Source organism: Heterodontus francisci, chromosome 13, assembly GCF_036365525.1.
Source record: "Heterodontus francisci isolate sHetFra1 chromosome 13, sHetFra1.hap1, whole genome shotgun sequence".
NCBI lineage: Eukaryota > Metazoa > Chordata > Chondrichthyes > Heterodontiformes > Heterodontidae > Heterodontus > Heterodontus francisci.
Genome location: NC_090383.1, coordinates 70686540 through 70708355, shown reverse-complemented (window position 1 = coordinate 70708355; position 21816 = coordinate 70686540). Strand labels below are relative to the sequence as shown.

The window sequence follows — 21816 nt, the reverse complement described above, 5'->3', positions numbered from 1 at the left end:
GAAAGGAAGAAAGTAACAGACCAAAAGGTGACTGCTAGCAGCTAAAATGGCCACCGAAATTTGGATCAAAATCCTTTGCATTCCACTGCACTGAAAGGGAGTCAAATTGACTGGCTGGTCCCCTCCAGAACAATGACTTGAGAAGTTTGGAGTGCCTCATTTGGTCAGTTCCTATTAACAAGACAATAAAGGCAATCTTGGGGCATTAAACTGGTGGAGACAGACCACTCAAAGGTAATCATTTGAACAATGGGACCCTGATTAAGAGAAGGGGAATTCCTAGACATTAATTAATTAAGTTGCAAGAGGAAATACGCATCGAGCCATCACGTGACAGGCCCACCATCTGTGTATTTTAAACTGGCTGTTTACTCTCTGCAGCAGACAGGCAACAAACACTGAACAGAAAAGACCTAAGTGGGGACTCTCCCTCTCTCTCTCTTTCATTCTCTCCCAGTCCACCTGGCAGGTTTCGAACCCTGCCTGCTGGCTGTGACCACCTAAGTCTATCATTCCTGCAGACAGAGGCCCCATGAAAGAAACCATCTGCATTACTGTTCTCCAGGAAAACCCTAAATCTGTTGGCCACCTCGACATGCCAGAAGCCTCAGGACCACTGAGTTCAACCAGAAGACAAGCAGGTCATCAAACTCTACAGACTGTATAATCTTTATCCTGATCTGGACTCTGATCCGAAGAATGTATCCTTCCTCACTGTAACCTATCTATGTGTGTGTGTGTGAACCTCACGTGTGTATGTGTGCGAAAGTTGGAGCATAGTTTAGAAAAGAATCGTGAATTCAATTAATAAATCTGGAATTAAAACCTAGTCTAATGATGGCTATGAAATCACTGTCGCTTGTTGTAAAAACCCATCTGGTTCACTAATGTCCTTTCGGGAAGGATATCTGCTGTCCTTACCTGGTCTGGCCTACATGTGATTCCAGACCTACAGCAATGTGGTTGACTCTTAAATGCCCTCTGAAATGGCCTAGCAAGCCACACAGTTGTATCTAACTGCTACAAAGTCAATAAAGAATGAAACCAGACAGACCCCCGGCACCGACCTCGGCACCTGAAACAACAACGGCAAACCCAGCCCTGTCAACCCTGCAAAGGCCTCTTTACTAACATCTGGAGGCTTATACCAAAGTTGGGAGAGCTGTCCCACAGACTAATCAAGCAACAGCCTGACATAGTCATACTCATGGAATCATACCTTACAGAAAAATGTCCCAGACACCATTATCAATATCCCCAGGTATGTACTGTCCCACCGGCAGGACAGACCAAGCAGAGGTGGCGGCACAGTGGTATACAGTCGGGAGGAAGTCACCCTGGGCATCCTCAACATTGGCTCTGGACCCCATGAAGTCTCATGGCATCAGGTCAAACATGGGCAAGGAAACCTCCGGCAGATTACCACCTGCCGCTCCCCCCCCCCCACCCCACCTCAGCTGATGAATCAGTACTCCTCCACATTGAAGAACACTTGGAAGTAATACTGAGGGTTGCAAGGGCGCAGAATGTACTCTGGATGGGGGACTTCAATGTCCATCACCAAGAGTGGCTCGGTAGGACCACAACTGATCAAGCTGGCAGTGTCCTAAAGGACATAGCTGCTAGACTGGGTATGCAGCAGGTGGTGATCCCGGGAACCAAGAGGGAAAAACATACTTGACCTCATTCTCACCATTCTACCTGCCACAGATGCATCTGTCCATGACAGTATTGGTAGGAGTGACCACCGTACAGTTCTTGTGGAGACGAAGTCCCGCCTTCACATTGAGGATACCTCCATCGTGTTGTGTGGCACTACCATTGTGCTAAATGGGATAGATTTCAAACAGATCTAGCAATGCAAGATTGGGCAGCCATGAGGCGGTGTGGGCCATCAGCAGCAGCAGAGTTGTACTCAACCACAATCTGTAACCTCATGGCCCATCATATCCCCCACTCTACCATTACCATCAAGCCGGGAGGTCAACCCTGGTTCAATGAAGAGTACAGTAGGGCATGCCAGGAGCAGCACCAGGCATATCTCAAAATGAGGTGTCAACCTGGTGAAGTTACAAGCCAGGACTACTTGCGTGCCAAACTGCATAAGCAGCATCGATAGACAGAGCTAAGCGATCCCATAACCAACGGATCAGATCTAAGCTCTGCAGACCTGCCACATCCAGTCGTGAATGGTTGGACAATTAAACAACTAATTGGAGGAGGTGGCTCCATAAATATCCCCCTTGACATTCAATGGCATTACTATCGCTGAATCCCCCACTATCAACATCCTGAGGGTTATCATTGACCAGAAACTGAACTGCAGTAGCCATACAAATACCATGGCTGCAAAAGCAGGTCAGAGGGTAGGAATCCTGCAGTGAGTAACTCACCTCCTGACTCCCCAAAGCCTGTCCACGATCTACAAGGCACAAGTCAGGAGTCTATTGGAATACTCTCCACTTGCCTAGATGGGTGCAGCTTCAACAACACTCAAGAAGCTCGACACCATCCAGGACAAAGCAGCCCGCTTGATTGGCACCCCATCCACAAACATTCACTCCCTCCACCACCGATGCACAGTGGCAGCAGTGTGTACCATCTACAAGATGCACTGCAGCAATGCACCAAGGCTCCTTAGACAGCACCTTCCAAACCCGTGACCTCTACCACCTAGAAGGACAAGAGCAGCAAACGGTTGGGAGCAAGTTCCCCTCCAAGCCACACACCATCCTGACTTGGAACTATATCACCATTCCTTCACTGTCGCTAGGCCAAAATCCCTTCCTAACAGCACTGTGAGCATCCCCACCCAACATGGACTGCAGCGGTTCAAGAAGGCAGCTCACCACCACCTTCTCAAGGGCAATTAGGGATGGGCAATAAATACTGGCCTGGCCAGCGACGCCCACATCCCATGAATGAATAAAAAAATTTTTTATTTCGAATGGTTTAGGTACAATATAGCTAACCTCTTTGTTAAACTCAAGAAAACCTGTCCGATTGGTTCTTTTTCTGATTAGAGCATGTAAACAGTGAAATACTTCCTGAATTGGCAAGTACATTCACTTTTAAAAAGAAATAAATGCTATTGCAGTCAAACAAGGAGAGGGAAAAGAGTGGAGCCCTTCAACCCCTCCTCACCTGATCGTAACAATAAGAAATAAATCAAGTGAGTTAGAAGAATAAAGTCAGTTTAAAGGATCTCATATAGTAGCCATTTTAGAGACCTGGCAACGAGCTTTACATGGCCAGAAGCAAAATATTCCAGGCTATAGGATTTTTAGAAAGCATAGGAAAATTTGGAAGGGAGCAGGAGTAGCAACATTGATAAACACCACTATTGCAGCACTAGAAAGGAGGAGTTTTAGTAAGCTTTTTGCTGTTACGGGTAGAATTAAGAAACTGCAAAAATGCAAGGCTTTCTTAGATGTTGTCCACAGACATCCCGATAGTAGTTGCGTAGTGAGGAGATGTATAAATACAAAAATCATGGAATCGCAAAAACAAAGTGATTATAACTGGAGCTGTTAATTATCATATATACTGGAAGAAGCAGAACCCCTCTACCAATAAACCCAATGATTTTATATAACATATTCAAACCCATTTTCTAAAACAATATGTTTTAGAACCAACAAGGGAACACGCCATACTAGATATAGTGATGAATAACAAAACAGAATTAGTTAACAGTCTGATGGTAAGAGAGCATCTTGTGAATGATGACCGTAATATGATTGAATTTGACATTGGGTTTGAGAGGGACAAGCGAATTTAAGTAAAGCAAACTTTGAACAGGTAAGAACTGAATTGACCAGTAAACTGGGATAGACTGTGAATGGGTACACCTACAGACAGGGGAAGAAATTGGTACAAAATAAAAATAGAACATACCCCTAAAAAGGCAAAAGCTCCATTTGTATGCATTGTACCTGAGGAGGATTAGTTATAGAATAGCATCAGTAAAGCTGAGCAGATCCCAGTGCATGGCATTGGGAGACCAAAACAGGGTAAATAAAACAGAATAAATAAAAAAAAATAGTACCAGAATTAGATTTCTAAAAAAGGGAAGTAAGTGCATTCCATTTTCAAGCAATACAATGGCACAGGCATTTGTAGTTAGTTCAGTACATGACTGAAAATTTACTTCTGGCATTTAGTAATCTTTTGCTATTATAGTTTTGTAAATGTGGATAATTGCTTCCATTTAGCCCTGGCAGTTTGGAGCAAGGCAGTCATATGATAGAGCATTATCGGCTTTAGTCATTATTCACAAGTGGGGAGGAATGGACATATGCCGTTAGCTCAGATGAGTTAAAAATTCACCAGTGAGGCGATCATATTTTCACTGACTTATGTGAAATGAAAATTATTATATATAGTTCAATTTCTCCTAATGACATGAAAATGAAATATATTTGGAAACATGCAGAAGTGAAAATAATTGGCAAGTGCTCAGTGTACCTGAATATTTCATATTTTACAACGATTTGTTGAATTTTCCAGCTCTGATAAAATAATGTTATGATTATCCAATAATCCACAAGCCTAAACATGCTATTAAACAACTATTGTTGCACTGAAAAGTGTCTTCTAAAAATCTATGGGTGCAAAATTAGGAACTGTAGTGTCATCTTGAAGCCGAACACCCTCCAAGTGGTATGTGCTGCACCTCCACCTGCCAACGGCGTGGCCTGCATAGCGCCCCACATCCTTGAGGGCCTCCTGGCTCCCTGCAGAACCATGGCATCTATCCTCCTGTCTACTTTCACCTCAAAGATCTCCAGCGCCAAATCCCTCAAGCTGGGCCCTCTCTCTGCCCTAGTTTTTCCATTTTCCTTGTTTACAATTTCTACAATAATCTTCAGCAGCAGCCTCCTATAATTCAGTGCAACTTCCCTTAAAAGGGACAGACTTCCTTTAAGAACTGGAGGCTGGCTGCACCACGTGCTCTTATCACACACTACCCGGCTCCTTGCTGAGGCAGCCAACAGCAGAGGCTCTGCTCGGCTCACTACTACAACCATTTAAATGAGGAGGCAGCATCAAATTTGCACGTTGCCTACCTTTACCTCAATGGGATTAAGCACATTGTAAATTGTGGCCCCAGTGCCCAAAAAATAGCGCAGACAAATTTCTAGCCTTATATCATGATTACAGAAGAGGCTATCACAAAAATGCGGACAGTGAAATAAAGTGTGTAATGAATTCTATTTTGCACCACGTATTAATTTCATTATACTTCAATAATAAATTATGAAAGGATTCCTCTGAAAGCTATGTTGGCAAATGAAGTGATTGGTGTGGAACTAAGCCAAGTTCAACAAAGAAGATACTGGTTCAGTCCACATTTTGTAATGAGGTAGCTGATCTTACCTGACTGCTACCAGAGGCCTCAGTATTTCAGATCTAACGCAGTGAAAAATCTGTCACAAATTTTTATTCCAGATTGTTATCCAATGATCACTTCTGAAAAGTGTGTGGATGTTACATGAGGACAGTATTGGGCATAGCCAACATCACCTTCTCTGGAAAAACCGCTCTGTCCTTCTCAACAATATCACCAACTCCAATCTCTTTTGTTTTCAATATCCCGTTATTCTCCAAACACCACAGATGTTGTATTGCCTCTCATATCCGAGCCCATTTTCCCCCCTTAATTACTTGTTTGAATCTCTCTAGTCTGGTTTCCTTCCCTGTCATAATACCAATTCAGCCTTAATCAAAGCCATAAATGACACCCTCCCTGACAGAAACCATAATGCGTTTTCCTTCCTCGTTCTACTCAACCTTTGCTGCTTTTGACATGGTACACCATACCATCCTCCTCAAGCGACCTTTCTTTGGTATTCAGTCCAACATGACTGACCTCACTTGGTTCCACTGCAGCCACAGCATCTTGAACAATAGTTTCTATTTTCATCCCCACACCATTACCACCAGAGTTCTCTCAGCTCCCTCCTCTTGCTCATCTATATGCTGACGCTTGGTGACATAATCTGCAGACATGAGGTTAACATCCACATGTATGTTATCAATCCCTAAGTCTACCTCAGCACCATTTGTCCTGACCCCTTTCACTGTCAGATTGCTTGCCAATCTCTAATCTTGGTTGAACTACAATTTCCTTCAGCTAAACATTGGCAAGACCAAAGCCAACATCTCTGGCCCCCACCACAAACTTCCTACTCCTACCACAAACTTCATCCCCTTCCCCTGCCATTGTCTCAGGCTGAACTGGACACTTTGCAACCTTACTGTCCTATTTGACCCCGAACTGAGTTTCATACCCCATATCCTCTCCTCCCTCTACCTCAGTAATGTGATCCACTTCAGCCATGGCTTCAACAGAATGACTTGCTGACTTTCTTGCTGAAATGCCAGATGTATGGTTTCAGTAGGAAAAAATTAAACTGGATTAAGGTGAGATTTGCAATAACTTGTACTCCATACATTTACTGGGGTACTGGGATAGAAAATGGGCCTCATGGTGCCTATTTTATGGGTGTAAAACAGGGCGCATTGAGGCCAATTTCTGGCACTAATGTCTTGCACCCTAAGGACGCATGAAAATTGGGTCAGGCCCTTTTTCATGTGTGCAGGGTGGCTGCCTAAAACAGGAGTTATCCCCCTGTATATGTTAATGAAGGCCTCGCACCTACTTTAGGTTCCTCCCAGGGAAGTTGGGCTGCCCTGAGTACAGCAGGTATTGGGCTTGCTTCACTCATGTTTCCTAGGCATGGATGCAGCTGAACCTGGAAACTGGCCTGGATGAATTTGACTATAATTATAACAGTTTAATGAGTCATATCTAGCTTCATCTCACTGAAGTGTCAGTCTGCTTTGAAGATGTCCACTGAGGGGCACACGCCCCTATTTGCTATTTGATTCAAATAGCAAGAGGTCCTCATTGTAATACCTTCCCCTTTCCAAGCATTATAACAACATAATACTAGATAATGGGAAGTACAAACAAACTCCTGAACACAAGGGATATAGCAGTGACTAGTGTTGCTGCACCAGAGGGAATCGCGAGGGAAAACTTGAAATTTGTAGCATTTATTTTTATCTCAGCTTTTTAAGTCCTCTTCCACCTTTTCATCCACTTGATGTCTGGGTCAGCCACCAAGTATCAGTTAAGTATGAAGACTTTAGCTATTAGAGAAAGAGACTAATAAAGAGAGAAAGGTAAGAGAGATTTGTTAGGTAGTCTGAGCAGACAGTGTTTTTCGGACATGGCAAGTAAACAGATGAGTTAGAAGCAACATCCTGGCAAGAGATGCACAGAAATGAGAATGTGAAATTTCCAATAGTCTCTTTTAATTCAAAATTAATGAAAATGCCTGCTATCTCCCTATCCACACGACACAAAATGATTTGGCTTTCAAAACAGTGAAAATCTAAATCAATATCAAGGATCAAGCAGGCATATTTCAATCACATAGAAAAGCAGAAATCAGTGATCTGTCAGTTTGAAGAGTACAATGTAAGATGCATCAGTAGTTAGCCCTCAATGAGAAAAAACTGTGGAGAAAGACAATACAATCTGCTTCACATAAGATCAACTGTTGTTTTTTATGGCTTTTTTGGCCTACATAGCATTTTGAGCATAGTGAAATAATGTATTTACACAATTACACAATATTTAAGCTCCTACTATTTAAAGTTGGAGTGAAGATGCAACTGGCATCAGCATAGTGGCATAGCATAACACCTTGGAGTGAGAGGTTATGGATTTATACCCTTGGTTTCTCACAAAGCAAATTCGTATTTCAAATCTGCTGTCAGGTGGCAGGGCCGAGGCAACATCAGGTACTGCACCAATGGGATGGAGAGGAAAACCCAAGGGTCAGTCAGAGCAAACCCCTCTCGTGAACCTTGGCTCAGCCAACACGAGAAATGCACTGGTAGATGCCTGTGAACAGTTTGTCTACTTGCATTGCTTGGCTGGGACTAGGGTAACCAAACTTTCAAGATGGTCCTGGAATTTCCAACAATGAAAAATTTAACTCCTGGACACTGCTGCAAGCAACTCAGAAAAAAAAGAATGGGCATTAAATTTTTTTTTCTTTCATTTTCTTTGAACACTTTTATTTATGAGTTACACAAATATTGGAGATGGTAAAATAAGACTGATTAACTGGTTGGGACAGTTGAAGGTGGGAGATCATGTGGTGAAACCTCCAGGAATGCCATCTAACCAGAGTTGGCAACCCAAGGGAGAAACAAGTTAGAATATAACCTTTAAAAAATTGAGATGAGGAGGAATAGGAAAATATACTTCTCCAAATTTATTTTTAATTCCCAGGTACTGGAATAAATATTTTGTGAATCAGATCTGAAACCTAACATTATCATCAGGCAAAATAATCTGTTTTATTTGAGCTAACTGGTGAAAAGTCAAGGCTTCATTTGCAGCAGATATGGACCTTACCTCAGCAAGAACTTAGCATTTGCAGGAGAGGGTGGCGCAGTGGTTAGCACCGCAGCCTCACAGCTCCAGGGACCCGGGTTCAATTCTGGGTACTGCCTGTGCGGAGTTTGCAAGTTCTCCCTGTGACTGTGTGGGTTTTCGCCGGGTGCTCCGGTTTCCTCCCACAGCCAAAGACTTGCAGGTGATAGGTAAATTGGCCATTGTAAATTGCCTGTGGTATAGGTAGGTGGTAGGGAATATGGGATTACTGTAGGGTTAGTATTAATGGGTGGTTGTTGGTCAGCACAGACTCGGTGGGCCGAAAGGCCTGTTTCAGTGCTGTATCTCTAAATAAATAAAGAAGGGGAAGAAAGAAAATTGGCAAGAATTTAAAAGAAAATATTTATTGAAGATCATGATGGCCACTCAGATATCTGACTACTGATTAATATTGTCTTTGATTCACCCGAATTATAAATTTAATAACTATTTATTGACATGATTATTATACAATCACATAGAAACAGAGGGATATGGTGGTAGATACAATTTTGTGTGTTATTTTAGTACCTGAATAGTGTTTTCTAATAAGTTGCATTACAATTGCCACTCTATTTATGCATCCTCCTGTCAATAATGGCATTTTAATGCCTTAGGTTTGTGACTCCGAGCTCCTCAGTCCATACTGCAAGGAAATGCCTAAGTTCCAACCAACTCTACTTCCTGCTTCAAATATGCTATAAGTTTTGTTTTTTAACTGTAAATAGTAACAATAATATTTAATCAATATGATATAAAAATAAAGACGATGGGCTGAATTTTATGAGCGCGCCGCAAATCGCGACGGTGCGCACTCATCTTGCCGGTCCACTTGCGCGGATGAGCCGTCGCTGAGCCCCCGTGATATTTCCTTTGCCCTTGAACCTGACTTCTACTGAAGACTACATGGTCTTGACTATCTCTGTCCAGTGCCACAGGAGATTACCTACTATACTGACACCACCTTCTCAAGGACAATTAAAAATGAGCAATAATGCAGGCCTGGCCCACGACGCCCACAATCCATGAATGAATAATCAGCTGCATTATTTTCTGATAATCAACTGTGGACTATCACTCAAAAAACATTAAATGGCTATGTCACAATCAGTAATCCCTCATAGTGACCAATATCACACATTAGCTACTTGGGTGCGCTGGTTAATGTCTACTATGATATGTATCATCACAAAAAAAATCCTGATCCAACGCAGAATAAAACTGCCCAATCTCATTACATCTTAGAATAAGCATAGAAATACAGCAGTGATTTCAAAGGCAGGGTTTATTATGCCAGTCCTATACTTTTAGCTAGAAATTGTGAAAAAAAGAAATGTGGGTCAGAGAATCATTAGTACAGCATTCAAAGCCCTATCTCAGACCCACACTCCCTTTCACTACAGCCTCCGGCTGGCAGTATCAGAATAGTGAATTTATTCAATTGTCTCATTTAAGGCTCAGATACTATTTCTGATATTATTTGAAGCTCTAGGTTATGATACATCTTGTGATATCTATTGTTCTGTATGCAATATATATTTTCTGGCAATCAGCTGTTCATTACTACTCAACAACTTTGACCGGATTGTGTCACAATTGTTAATCTTTCAGTGGTGATTTGCATTGACTGAAGAGAACACATTGGATTTGAGTGTCCAGTGGGCTATCAGTTCCCGGCAAATAAATAAATCAATAACTTAAAAAGAACTGACTGGAAAGTCACTATATATTATGTATTTACACAGAAAAATGGCTGTAATCTTATTATAATTTACACAAACATATCAAACATTAAAATTTCTCTCTGTTTTCTTTTAATGTTATCTGAACTTTTTGAAACAAGCATCATCCCAGGCATCCATAATTCTATACATAAACAGAACACAATTAAGTGAATGGATTTCTGCATGATTTTCACCTGCTTTATTGCATATTTTGTGATAGCTGTGTCTCCAGCCCTAACCAGAACCCATCACAATCAACAGAATAGCCAAACTCATCACTTGATGAAATAAAAAATGTTCACATGCAGGAATAAAAATGAACTGCAAATTTAAGATCATGACTTCACTATTGACTGTTTTCCATCAATTTTGTGAAATAGCAGCCATATATAAAAATATCAGTATCACAAAGTCCCCTGCTTTGTGGCATATTCCTGTTATAACAAGAGTGAGACCTGGCCTTACATCAGGGATTCAACAACCTGCTAAATTGTGGAAACTGCGCCCACCACCAACAAAGCATTTTGTTTAAGAGGGACTGGGGCTCCCCTCAATGGGAGCTCCCACTTTCTCCAAGCTCAGTTGTACCTGGAATTGGGTCAACAGGGCTAAACCTGGTCAGATCAGTCATACTGGCTGACCAGGGATGAAAATGGCACCCAATTTGAGGTCCTGTCCAGGATTAAGGTTAAGATTCCCAGAGGATCTTCTTTTTTATTATTTGTACATGGAATGTGGGCGTTACTGGATAGGCCTGCATTAATGTCCATCCCTAATTGCCCTTCAGAAGGTAGAGGGTGAGCTGTCTCTTGAACTGTTGCAGTTCCTGGGGTGTAGATACACCCACAGAGCTATTAGGAAGGGAATTCCAGGATTTTGACCCAGCGACAGTGAAGGAATGGCAATATAGTTCCAAGTCATGTAGCTTAGCGAGGAACTTTCAGGTGGTGGTGTTCCCATTCATCTACTGCCCTTGTCCTTCTAGATGGTAGAGGTCATGGGTTTGAAAGGTGCTGTCTAAGCAGCCTTGGTGCATTGCTGCAGTGCATCTTGTAGATGGTACACACTGTTGCCATTGTGCATCGGTGGTGGAATGGTGGAAGGAGTGAATGTTTGTAGATAGGGTGCCAATCAAGCGGGCTGCTTTGCCCTGGTGTCGAGCTTCTTGAGTGTTGTAGGAGCTGCACCCATCCAGGCAAGTGGAGAGTGTTCCATCACACTCCTGACTTGTGTCTTGTAGATGGTGGACAGGCTTTGGGGAATCAGGAGATGAGTTACTCGCCACAAGATTCCTAGCCTCTGACCTGCTCTTGTATTTATATGGCTATATATTTTGTAACAATTTTTGAAGCTATTCCACTGGAAACAGATTCATGTTGCTTCTGGGGGATGGGAGCAGGATTTGGGGGTGTACAAGGGCAGATTCAGTCTTGCCCATCCTTAGTAGGTACTTTTCAGCCAGACATTCCAGCCTCTTTGGCCACGTAGATGAGTTAGGGAATCTCTTCCTAACCCCAGAAAGTCTGCTGAGATGGAGAGTCTGCCAGGTGTATCTCAGCAATTACAATGGAATGCAATACTTCCAAATGTTTTGGAGCACAATTTGGAGAATATTAATTCAGAAGTTGGAGAAAAAAAACTTAATGTCTTAAATTCCGCTTTTACTGCAGGATGTTCTATTATATAACCCACTTGACTGCGTAAAAATATCTAGTCACAATGATATTCAACGGGAGGGGGTAAGAAGGGATGTTCTTAATTTTGAATTATAAAATCACCAGTGTAACTACCAGGAAGTTTTGACATTCACCAGATCTATGCAAAATGTAAATATTTTCCCATCTTGTGTGTTAATATTTATTATGGTTACATCTTATTTTTTTCCATCAGGTGCTAGACTGAAAATGCTGTGGTAATACCAGTTTATAGTTAGTCTCATGCTCCACACAAACAACAGTTATAGCTAACAGATTTCATCTGGTTATTGTGCCAACTGCACAAGGCTGAGCAGGGGGATATCAATGTGAGTTCTTTATATAATATAGCCCCTATACTGGAAAGTTAAAAACAAAAAGCTTAGTGTGCTGAAGGTCCATGGAATAGCAGATCACAGGCTCATGTTCATAATCCTCCACCATGACTCAGCTGTGTCACCAAGGGCAGGTGCTGGACTGAGACCAAAGGTTATTTTAGATTAGTTAATGGAGTTGTTAAAAAAAGCATATATTGAATTTAAGACAGGCCCATTAACCAGCATACTAAAAATAGCACTCAGTGGAATTTCAACACCCAGGTGTTTCACTCTAATGAGGCTGAGACAGTGACGTGCCTTCTGCAGCCTCAGGCAGGCGATTACAGAGTGAAAGTTGCAGACGTCAAGGAGCAACCCACCTGTCCTCCCGATTAGCATGGGAATACTGCTTGAAGGAAAGGGGGTGAATAATTAACACTAAAAGAAAACAAGTGACTAAGCACATTGTAAAATTCAGCCATGCAGACCAAATATGTAAAAAAAAACTGCAAATGCTGGAAATTTGAAATAAAATCATAATTTGTTAGAAATATACAGCAAAGCCGTGACATCAAAAAGAGAAAAAACAAAGTTTAACATTTGAGATGAAGTGACTTCATCAGAAGCAGCCAAAAGTTAACCTCTTTTTTAACAGATGCTGATGGATTTGCTTACATATTTCCATCTTTTTTGGGTTTTATTTTGGACCAGGTAAAGTCCTCTTTCTTGGGATGTTGGTATCACTGGCATTTATTGCCCATCACTAATTGCCCTTCAGAAGGTGGTGGTGAGCCACCTTCTTGAACCGTTGCAGTCCATGTGGTGTATCCACGGTGCTGTTAGGGAGGGAGTTCCAGGATTTTGACCCAGCAACGGGGAAGGAGTGGTGATATAGTTCCAAGTCAGGATGGTGAGTGACTTGGAGGGGAACTTGCAGGATGTGATTTTCCCATGCATCGGCTGCCCTTGTCCATCTAGGTGGTAGGGGTCATGGGTTTGGAAGCTGCTGTCAAAAGAGCCTTGGCGAGTGGCTGCAGTGCACCTTGTAGATGGTACACACTGCTACCACTGTGCACCGGTGGTGGAGGGAGTGACTGTTTAAGGTGGCGGATGGGGTACCAATCAAGGAGGCTACTTTTTCCTGGATGGTGTTAAGCTCCTTGAGTGTTGTTGGTGCTGCACCCTTCCAGGTAAGTGGAGAGTATCTCATCACACTCCTGACTTCTGCCTTGTAGATGGTGGACAGGATTTGGGGAATCAGAAGGTGAGGTACAGACCACAGAATTCCCAGGCTCTGATTTGCTTTTGTAGCCAAAGTATTTATATGGCTAGTCCGGTTCAGTTTGCCCAGCACTTGTGTGGCGCGAATATCACTTATCAGCCAAAGCCTGAATATTGTCCAGGTCTTGCTGCATGCGGGCAGGGACTGCTTCAGTATCTGAGGAGTTGTGAATGGTACCGAATGCTATGCAATCACCAGGGAACATCACCACTTTTGACGTTATGTTGGAAGGACAGTTATTGATGAAGCAGCTGAAGATGGCTGGGCCCAGGACACTACCCTGAGGACCTCTTGCAGCGATGTCTTGGGGCTGAGATGATTGGTAAGACTCCAACCAGTGGAGACTTTTCCCTCTGATTCCAATTGACTTCAGTTGTGCTTGGGGTCCTTGAAACTATGCTTGGTCAAAAGCAGCCTTGATGTTAAGGGAAGTCACTCTCACCTAACCTATGGAACTCAGTTCTTTTTTCCACATTTGGACCAAGGCTGTAATGAGGTCTGAAGTTGAGTGGCCCTGTTGGAACCCAAACTGAGTATCGATGAGCAGGCTGTCACTGAGTAAGTGCCATTTGATAGCACTGTCGACGACATCTTCCATCACTTTGCTGATGATTGGAAGTAGACTGATAGGATAACAACTGGCCACATTGGATTTGTCCTGCTTTTAGTGGAAGGGACGTACTTGGGCAATTTTCCACATTGTTAGGTAGATGCCTTTGTTGTAGCTGTACTGGAACAATTTAGCTCAGGGCGCAGCTGGAGCACAAGCCTTCAGTACTACAGCTGGGATGTTGTCAGGAGCCATAGCCTTTCCTGTAGTCAGTGTCTTCAGCCGTTTCTTGATATCACGTGGAGTGAATTGAATTGTCTGAAGACTGGCATCTATGATGGTGGGGACCTCAGGAGGAAGCCGAGTTGGATCATCCACTCTGCACTTCTGACTGAAGCTGATTGCCTATGCTTCAGCCTTTTCTTTTGCACAGACACGGTGGGTTCCCCCATCATTGAGGATGGAGATGTTATTGGAGCCTCCTCCTCTGGCTAGTTGTTTAGTTGTCTACCACCATTCACAACTGGATGTGGCAGGATTGCAGAGATTTTATCTGATCTGTTGATTGCTGGATTGCTTAGCTCTGCAGATAGCATGCAGCTTCCGCTGCTTAGCATGCATGTAGTCCTGTGTTGTCGCTACACCAGGTTGGCAGCTCATTTTTAGGTATGCCTGGTGCTGTCCTGGCAACCTCCTCTGCACACCTCATTGAACTAGAGTTAGTCCCCTAGCTTGATGGTAATGATAGTGTGAGGGATATGCCAGGCCATGGTGTTACAGATTGTGATTGAATAAAATTCTGCTGCTGCTGATGGCCCAAAGCACTTCATGGATGCCTAATTTTGAGCTGCAAGATCTTTTCAGTCTCTATCGAATTTAGCACAGTGGTAGTGCCACACAACACAATGGAGGGTGTCCTCAGCGTGAAGATGGGACTTTGTCTCCACAATGACTGTGTGGTGGTCAGTGCTAACAATACTCTCTTGTTGGTTCTCTCACTATCTGCCTCAGGCCCAATCTGACAGGTATGTCATACAGGACCCCCATTGTGGGTAAGAACCTGGTCATCAGGTGCGAGGTGCGAGGTGCTCACGTTGTTGCTGTACGTGGCACAGGTCTGGCCCATACCCCACTCCTGCGCTGTGGTGGTCACCCGAGCCATTTTCCGCTTCATCTGGGGATCGAAAATGGACCGGGTCCAGAGGGACATGATGTTCAAACCTCTGGATAAGGGCGGAAAAAACATACCCAACGTCGCCCTCATCCTGATGACCACCTTCGTGTGCGGCTGCATCAAGCTGTGTGTAGACCTCCAGTACGCAAACTCCAAGTGTCACTACGTGCTGAGGTTCTTTCTGTCCCCAGTGTTGCGAAGGATGGGCTTGGTCACATTGCTGTGGAATGCTCCATCCAGTTGGACCACCTATCCTTCGTGGAGCAGTTTCTGCGGGACCTTTGACCACTGATCCATCAGGCAGTGCTCTGCACGAAATGTCCTCAAGGCCCTATGGGAAAAGGAGACGGTGGATCCTGTCAGATGGTTCCCCGAGCAGACCGCCAAAGTCATTTGGCGGAATGCCTCATCACCAGAACTTTCAAACAACCACCAAGATGTAGCTTGGCTGGTGGTAAGAGCCCTCCCCGTCAGATCCTTCCTGCACGCCCGAAGTCTCACCCCCTCCGCACAATGCCCCCGCGGTGGCTGTGGTGGGGAAGAGACAGTTGCCCACCTCCTTCTGGAATGCTTTGCAAAGCAGGTGTGGAAAGAGATGCAGTGGTTTTTGTCGAGGTTCATCCCAAGCAGCTCTGTAACACAGGAGTTTGTGCTCTACGGGCTGTTCCCAGGGACGCACACCGAGACAAACATCAACTGCTGCTGGAGGACTATCAATTCGGTGAAAGACGCCCTTTGGTATGCCCGAAACTTGCTGGTCTTCCAGCGCAAAGAGTTGTCCACGACCAAATGTTGCAGACTGGCTCATTCCAAAGTCCAGGACTACGTGCTGAGGGATGCACTAAAGCTTGGGGCAGCTTCAGCAAAGGCTCAATGGGGAAAGACCACTGTGTAAGGTCCCCCCACCAAGCTGAACTGAGGGGCTGGATCCATGGGAAACCCCTCGAACTGTATTGGGAATATTTTGTCTCCTGTAAAATGTAAAAATGCATCTGGCACGACAAATGTGAAATGGAAGGGTTGTGAGGCAACTCATGATTGTATTGAAGCAAATGGACCTCCTTTGCCCTTTTTCTAATTTTTGACTTGGTGCTGTTTGAAACTGTTTGGTAATGTATTTTTTTTACAGATTTTTATGAATAAAGTATATTTTGGAAATTAAAAAAAAGGACCCAGCCAGCTCGGTCTGTAGTGGTGTTAGCGAGCCACTCTTGGTGATGGACACTGAAGTCCCCACCCAGAGTACATTCTGTGCCCTGGCTACCCTCAGTGCATCTTCCAGGTGGTGTCCAACATGGAGGAGTACTGATTCATCAGCTGCGGGAGTGCGGTAGGTGGTATTCAGCAGGTGATTTCCTTGCCCATGTTTGACCTGATGCCATGAGATGTCATGGGGTCTGCAGTCAATGTTGAGGTCTCCCAGGGTTACTCCTTCCTGACTGTATACCACTGTGCTGCCCGGACATACCCAGGAATGGTGATGGATGAGTCTGTAACATTGATATAAGGTATGATTCAATGATTACAACTATGTCAAGCTGTTGTCTATAGGATAGCTCTCCCAATTTTGACACAAGTTCCCAAATGTTGGTGAGGAGGACTTTGCAGGGTCAACAAGGCAGGGTGTGCCTTTGTCATTTCTGGTACTGAGATCGATGTTGTGTAGTCCACCTGGTTTTATTCCTATTTGACTTTTCTGTAGCAGTTTGATACAACTGAGTGACTTGCTAGGCCATTTCAGAAGGCAATTAAAAGTCAGCCAAATTGCTGTTTGCTGGATTTTACAGCTCCCCGACATTAGGGGTTGTGGCGGGGGTGGGGGGAGCCGGAAGGCCCAGCCCGATATTGCCGGTGGCGGAGAGGCCTCGTTTCAGAGCCCCGCCATTCAGCGACGGGAGCAGAATTTACATATTTTTAAAAATGAAAATAAACGAATTAATCACGAACCTGCTCCCACAGTCTGTCCCGCTCTGATATTGGTTCCATTGACCGGCACTCTCCCGCCTTCGGATCTCCATGGGGAGGGGGGAGCAGGTATGTATTTCAGTGTGGGAGGTAGAGGGAGTGAGGTCAAACTAATCTGATTGGCGTAGGGGATGGTGGGAAGGGGTGAAGTTAAAAGTTTATGAACTTTGGCGGGGGGACAGGTCAGGCACACAAGGTAAGTATTTTTTGGGAGGGAGAGGGCAAGGAATAAATTGTTTGGTTATTGGGGTGTGGGAGAGGGGCTAGAAACATTAATTTAATTTTTTAAATACATTTTTAATAGCTATCTCTTTAAATATTTAAACTAAATGTAAGGACTCGAAGCCCTTTAAAAATGGCATTGGCGCCTGCGCAGTGACACCTGGCACCATTGCCGGGGATGGACCGCCCATGCCCTCCACATCATCGGAGGGGACGGTTCGCCCCGGCCATATAAATGAGCTGCCGGGTCTTATCTGCAAAGTGCTGCCTGCACATGGGCCGGCATTGTTTACAGCAACGTAAAATCCAGCCCTGTGTTTCTGGAGTAGCATGTAGGCCAGACCAGGTAAGGGCAGTTTCAACTCTAGACTGTGCTGAGTTAGTTGATCTTAGCTCATTGCTAGTTGGGACAATACCATTAGCCTCAGTATCTTTTTGTTCGTAAGGATAATACAATCCATATTTCCCACTCCATTGGCATCTGGCTAGGAATGCACATGTGTAAACATCAAGTGAGGATAAGGTAGGGCTGATCTCTGATGACCCCATTCCTCTGGCCACCTTTTGCTGTGCTGCTTGCACAAAGTACCAGAGAACTAACAGCACTCTTGGAATCTTACCCCAGCAAGAGTCACTGCCTTCAGGAAAGAAGGTATAAACAGGAAATATCTCAGATAAAAGAAAGTGAACTATCTGTAATATTCATTGCTTAAATGGAAAAATGTAAGATTTTTTTGACTACATTAAAAAATCTCAAATCCACCAAGTGTTTCTATGACAGATGTCAATAGCACCGTAATCCATTTAGGCTCGATTTTACCCTATTGAACAAAAAACAGCTGTCGATTCAGGAATTTGCTCCTATTCACAAAAAGGGATTTGCCCCTTGCCGATTGTGCAACGTGGAATAATAATTACATTGTACATTCATATATGTTTATCACAACTGTGGCAATCCTTGGTCATTTTTTCTGCACCTGGGAAATGAAAAGGCTGCTTAATATCCTGACATTATGACTGGAATTTCACCCCCCCCCCCCCCAAATGAATGGGCGGGTGACGGAGGAGAATAAAATTGAGTGAGAGTTGGGGGGGGCCGTTCCTGACCACCTCCCGCCCCCGTTGCCAATTTACGTGGGGCGGCGGCAGTGAGAAACGCCCCACCTGCCCCAGGCTGAATCAAAGCCCTTAAATAGCCAATTAACTGGCACGTAAGTGCTTCCGTCCGCCACCACAGGCCCGAAAGCAGGCGGCCTTTTGGCAGTCCTGTGTGCCACAGAGGGCCGCCCCTGAAGCCCCAGCCGCCCCCAATGCACAACAACACTCCCCCTACCCCTCTAACCAACCCCCTCTTGCCTCGCCGGGGCCTGACTGATTTTTTAGGGTCTCGCCGGGAACACTTACCTTTTTTCCAGGGCCATCGTTCATCTTCTTCCAATGGCTGGGTGCAGTCTCAACAGTGGCCACTACTCCCGCTGGGACTAAGAGCTGCTGGCTCACTGATTGGTTGGCAGCTCCATTAGGCGGGACTTCCTGTCTCAAGGAGGTGGAAGTCTTGCCCAAGACCAATTAAAGGCCTGGAGTGCAAAGAATTCCCATCTGTCTTCCCAAGCTGGGTGGAGGCGGGCTTGCTTCCAAGTTTTCAGCTGGTGGACGGGGCCCCCGCCCAATGAAAAATTCCGGCCTATGTTTTCCAAGATACTTCTAAATGTGAATCATTGGGTGGAATCTTCCCAGCCCTGTGGAGGCACGTTTGGAGGCAGGGCTGGGAGCAAATTTTGAAAGTTGCATGTCGGGTTGGCTCCCCAACGCATTCCCGCCTCCGAGCACTCTTGCTGGAGGCAGGGTCAAAGCCACATTGGCAACATGCACGGCAGCGGCAGGCAGAAAGTTGAGGCAGTAATTTAAGTAATTAGCAGTCATTTACTGAAGAGTCTGAAATGGTGCGGAGGGCGCACAGGACCCTTGCTTTGTCTGCAACTTGCCTACTCACAGAAGGTGAGAGCAGAGTGGGAGGTCAGGGTGCCATGAGATCAGCATGACATTTTAATTTTGAAGGAACAACTAGTCATCCTCAGGCCTTCTGCCAGCAAAGGCTTGCAAGTAGATCCACCTCATGTCCAGGCGGATCCACCGGGGAGTGCTGAGTGGGTGTGACAGGCTGTCAGTCACATAATGAGAATCGTGCCTCCATCTTGTGCTGCCCTCTCCTGCACCATGTGGATCAGCAGCATACAGCCTTCACTGTGGGGCTGGTGTCTGCCCTTCACCTTGGGCTGTGATTGGTCCTCCTGCCTGTACAGCCCTCCCTAATTGGATGGCGAATGCGGAGGTGGCCCGTTAATTGGCTGCCTCTGGGAAGATTGCACAGGCGGGCTGACCACAGACATTAGTAGGGTCAGGACCTGGAAATGGTCCCAACACCCCAGATTCTTATAAGTTCGGAAGATTCCACCCATTTGTTTCTGACTCTATTACACATGCTTCTTCCAGGATTGGTTAGGCCCAATGGGCTTTATCCTGGAGTGGGTTCAAAGTATATCATCACAAACCATTTGACTGCAGAACCAATCCACATTCCCACAAAGGCTCAACTCTAATATCCCAGGGAGTCAATGGTGGTGAAAGTCTTGACATCAACACTAACACTTCAGAAAGCTAAATTTGTACTACCCCTAGTGTGTCCTTCTGCCAAGCCAAAGACTCCACAAACTGTAATTTATCCCAGTTAGCTTTCATTGATAATGAATTTTGTAAATTTTTATTCTCTAAATTACCTGAAACATTTTGAGACAAGTTTTGCATGCATTTGTACTGTGTTTGAGTTATTTAATTTGTTTTCTTAGTTCTGCCTCTACGTGTTTGATGGTCATGTACTAATCAGAGATGAGGTACTTCAGGATTGAAGGGTGCTTTCAGGAAGTAATAAAAATTATTCAGACCAAAAGGATTTAAGCACAATTACTAAAGGTGCTCACAAAATTAAAGCTCAGTTTGATTCTTTGTTTCTCACTCCTGTATTTGTTCAACATTTAAACAGTGGTATGTTTTTGCCAAATTCCCTTATCTTGTGCTTATTCTTTAATTTTGTTCTTAAACTAAAAACAGATTGGGTTTCAAACAACAGACATTTGAAATTACCATGGGAGGGGAATAACAGAATATTGCAAATAAAAAAAATCTGTACGCTGCAGGCCCTCATTTCAGGGAATGCATGCAAAATATAATTGGCAATTCAAGTGCATATTCTAAAGAAAATTTCCCTCAGGGACTTCATTTCTCAGTCCTTAAAACATCAGCAATATTGAAATATTCATTGCCTACCTTATTAAAAAAAAAAGCATCTTCTTACTAAATAAAAATTTGATAAACATAAATAAGATTAGCTTCAAGTGCTTGAATGAATAAGGCACTTGCTGAGAGATCCATGACAATGGTTTTCTTTTATTGCTAGGACCCCGGACTGAAGTCCAATTCAGGACAGAAAATGATACTCGCCAAATGACTCCTGTCAACAATCAAAATGAAACTGAGGTCTGATAGGCAAACATGATTTCATTCTGGATGTGGGGTCATAATACATGTTTGCGGTGCACTGAAAGTAGGTGTGGCTTTCAACCTCTTGACTGCAAAGGTCTCAGTCAACAGAAGAGAAAATCTGCAACTATAACTCAACTAAAGGCATTGGTGGGGGGCGGGGGGGGGGGGGGTTCCTATTTACAGAATGTCTCTAAAGCTAAAAACAAACCTTTGATCTCTGATTTTTGTGCACACTGTTCAATTTCTGCCTTCCCATCATGCAGTGGTGGGTGTGCATCTACTGTCTTCAGGTTTACATAAATCCTGTACTACTTGTTTACCTGATAGATTAAATTCTGACTCTAAGGGGGTGAAATTCATTTTTAATGTTAGCGTAAAACAAGTGATAGCAAATCAACAGCCCATATTACACTTCAATTTCAATGGAAGAGTAATCGAGCAAGGTTTAAGACAGGCTGCAAAAGTTGCTCCAGAAAGATCCCAGTGACAGCCGTCTACGTGTACCCAGACGCCAGACCAAGGGGCCATCTGGAACATTCTATAGCTTATCCTTTTTCTTCAAGAATTGACAATAACTTAGCCAAAGTACTTTTTTAAAAGTTTATCTCTGTAGAGCCATTTTTTTCATTTTTCTTTATTTTTTTCTTTAACCGGTGTGTGTGCATGTGTGTTAGGTTATTTTCGAAGAGTAGATATTTATACTTTCATTTTTCAAACTGTGTGTTAATAAGCTTTGCATCTTTGTTGAATAAGTCTTGTTTTACAATAAATCAACAATTTTATTGTTTATTAAAGAAACCTGGTTGGCGGATTTTTATTCTGAAACTAATATAGTTTCATACTATATAATTGGCCGCATCGGTAACTGGGTAAAACACTTAAAAGATATGTTG

The 21816-nt window shown here is 43.9% G+C and overlaps 1 protein-coding gene across 13 annotated transcripts in view; it reads right to left on the bottom strand.

The window, feature by feature from the left end:
• nrxn1a (neurexin 1a) overlaps positions 1-21816 on the bottom strand; it is a 2153831-nt gene that overhangs the window by 736789 nt on the left and 1395226 nt on the right. The gene's annotated exons all lie outside the window — the stretch shown is intronic.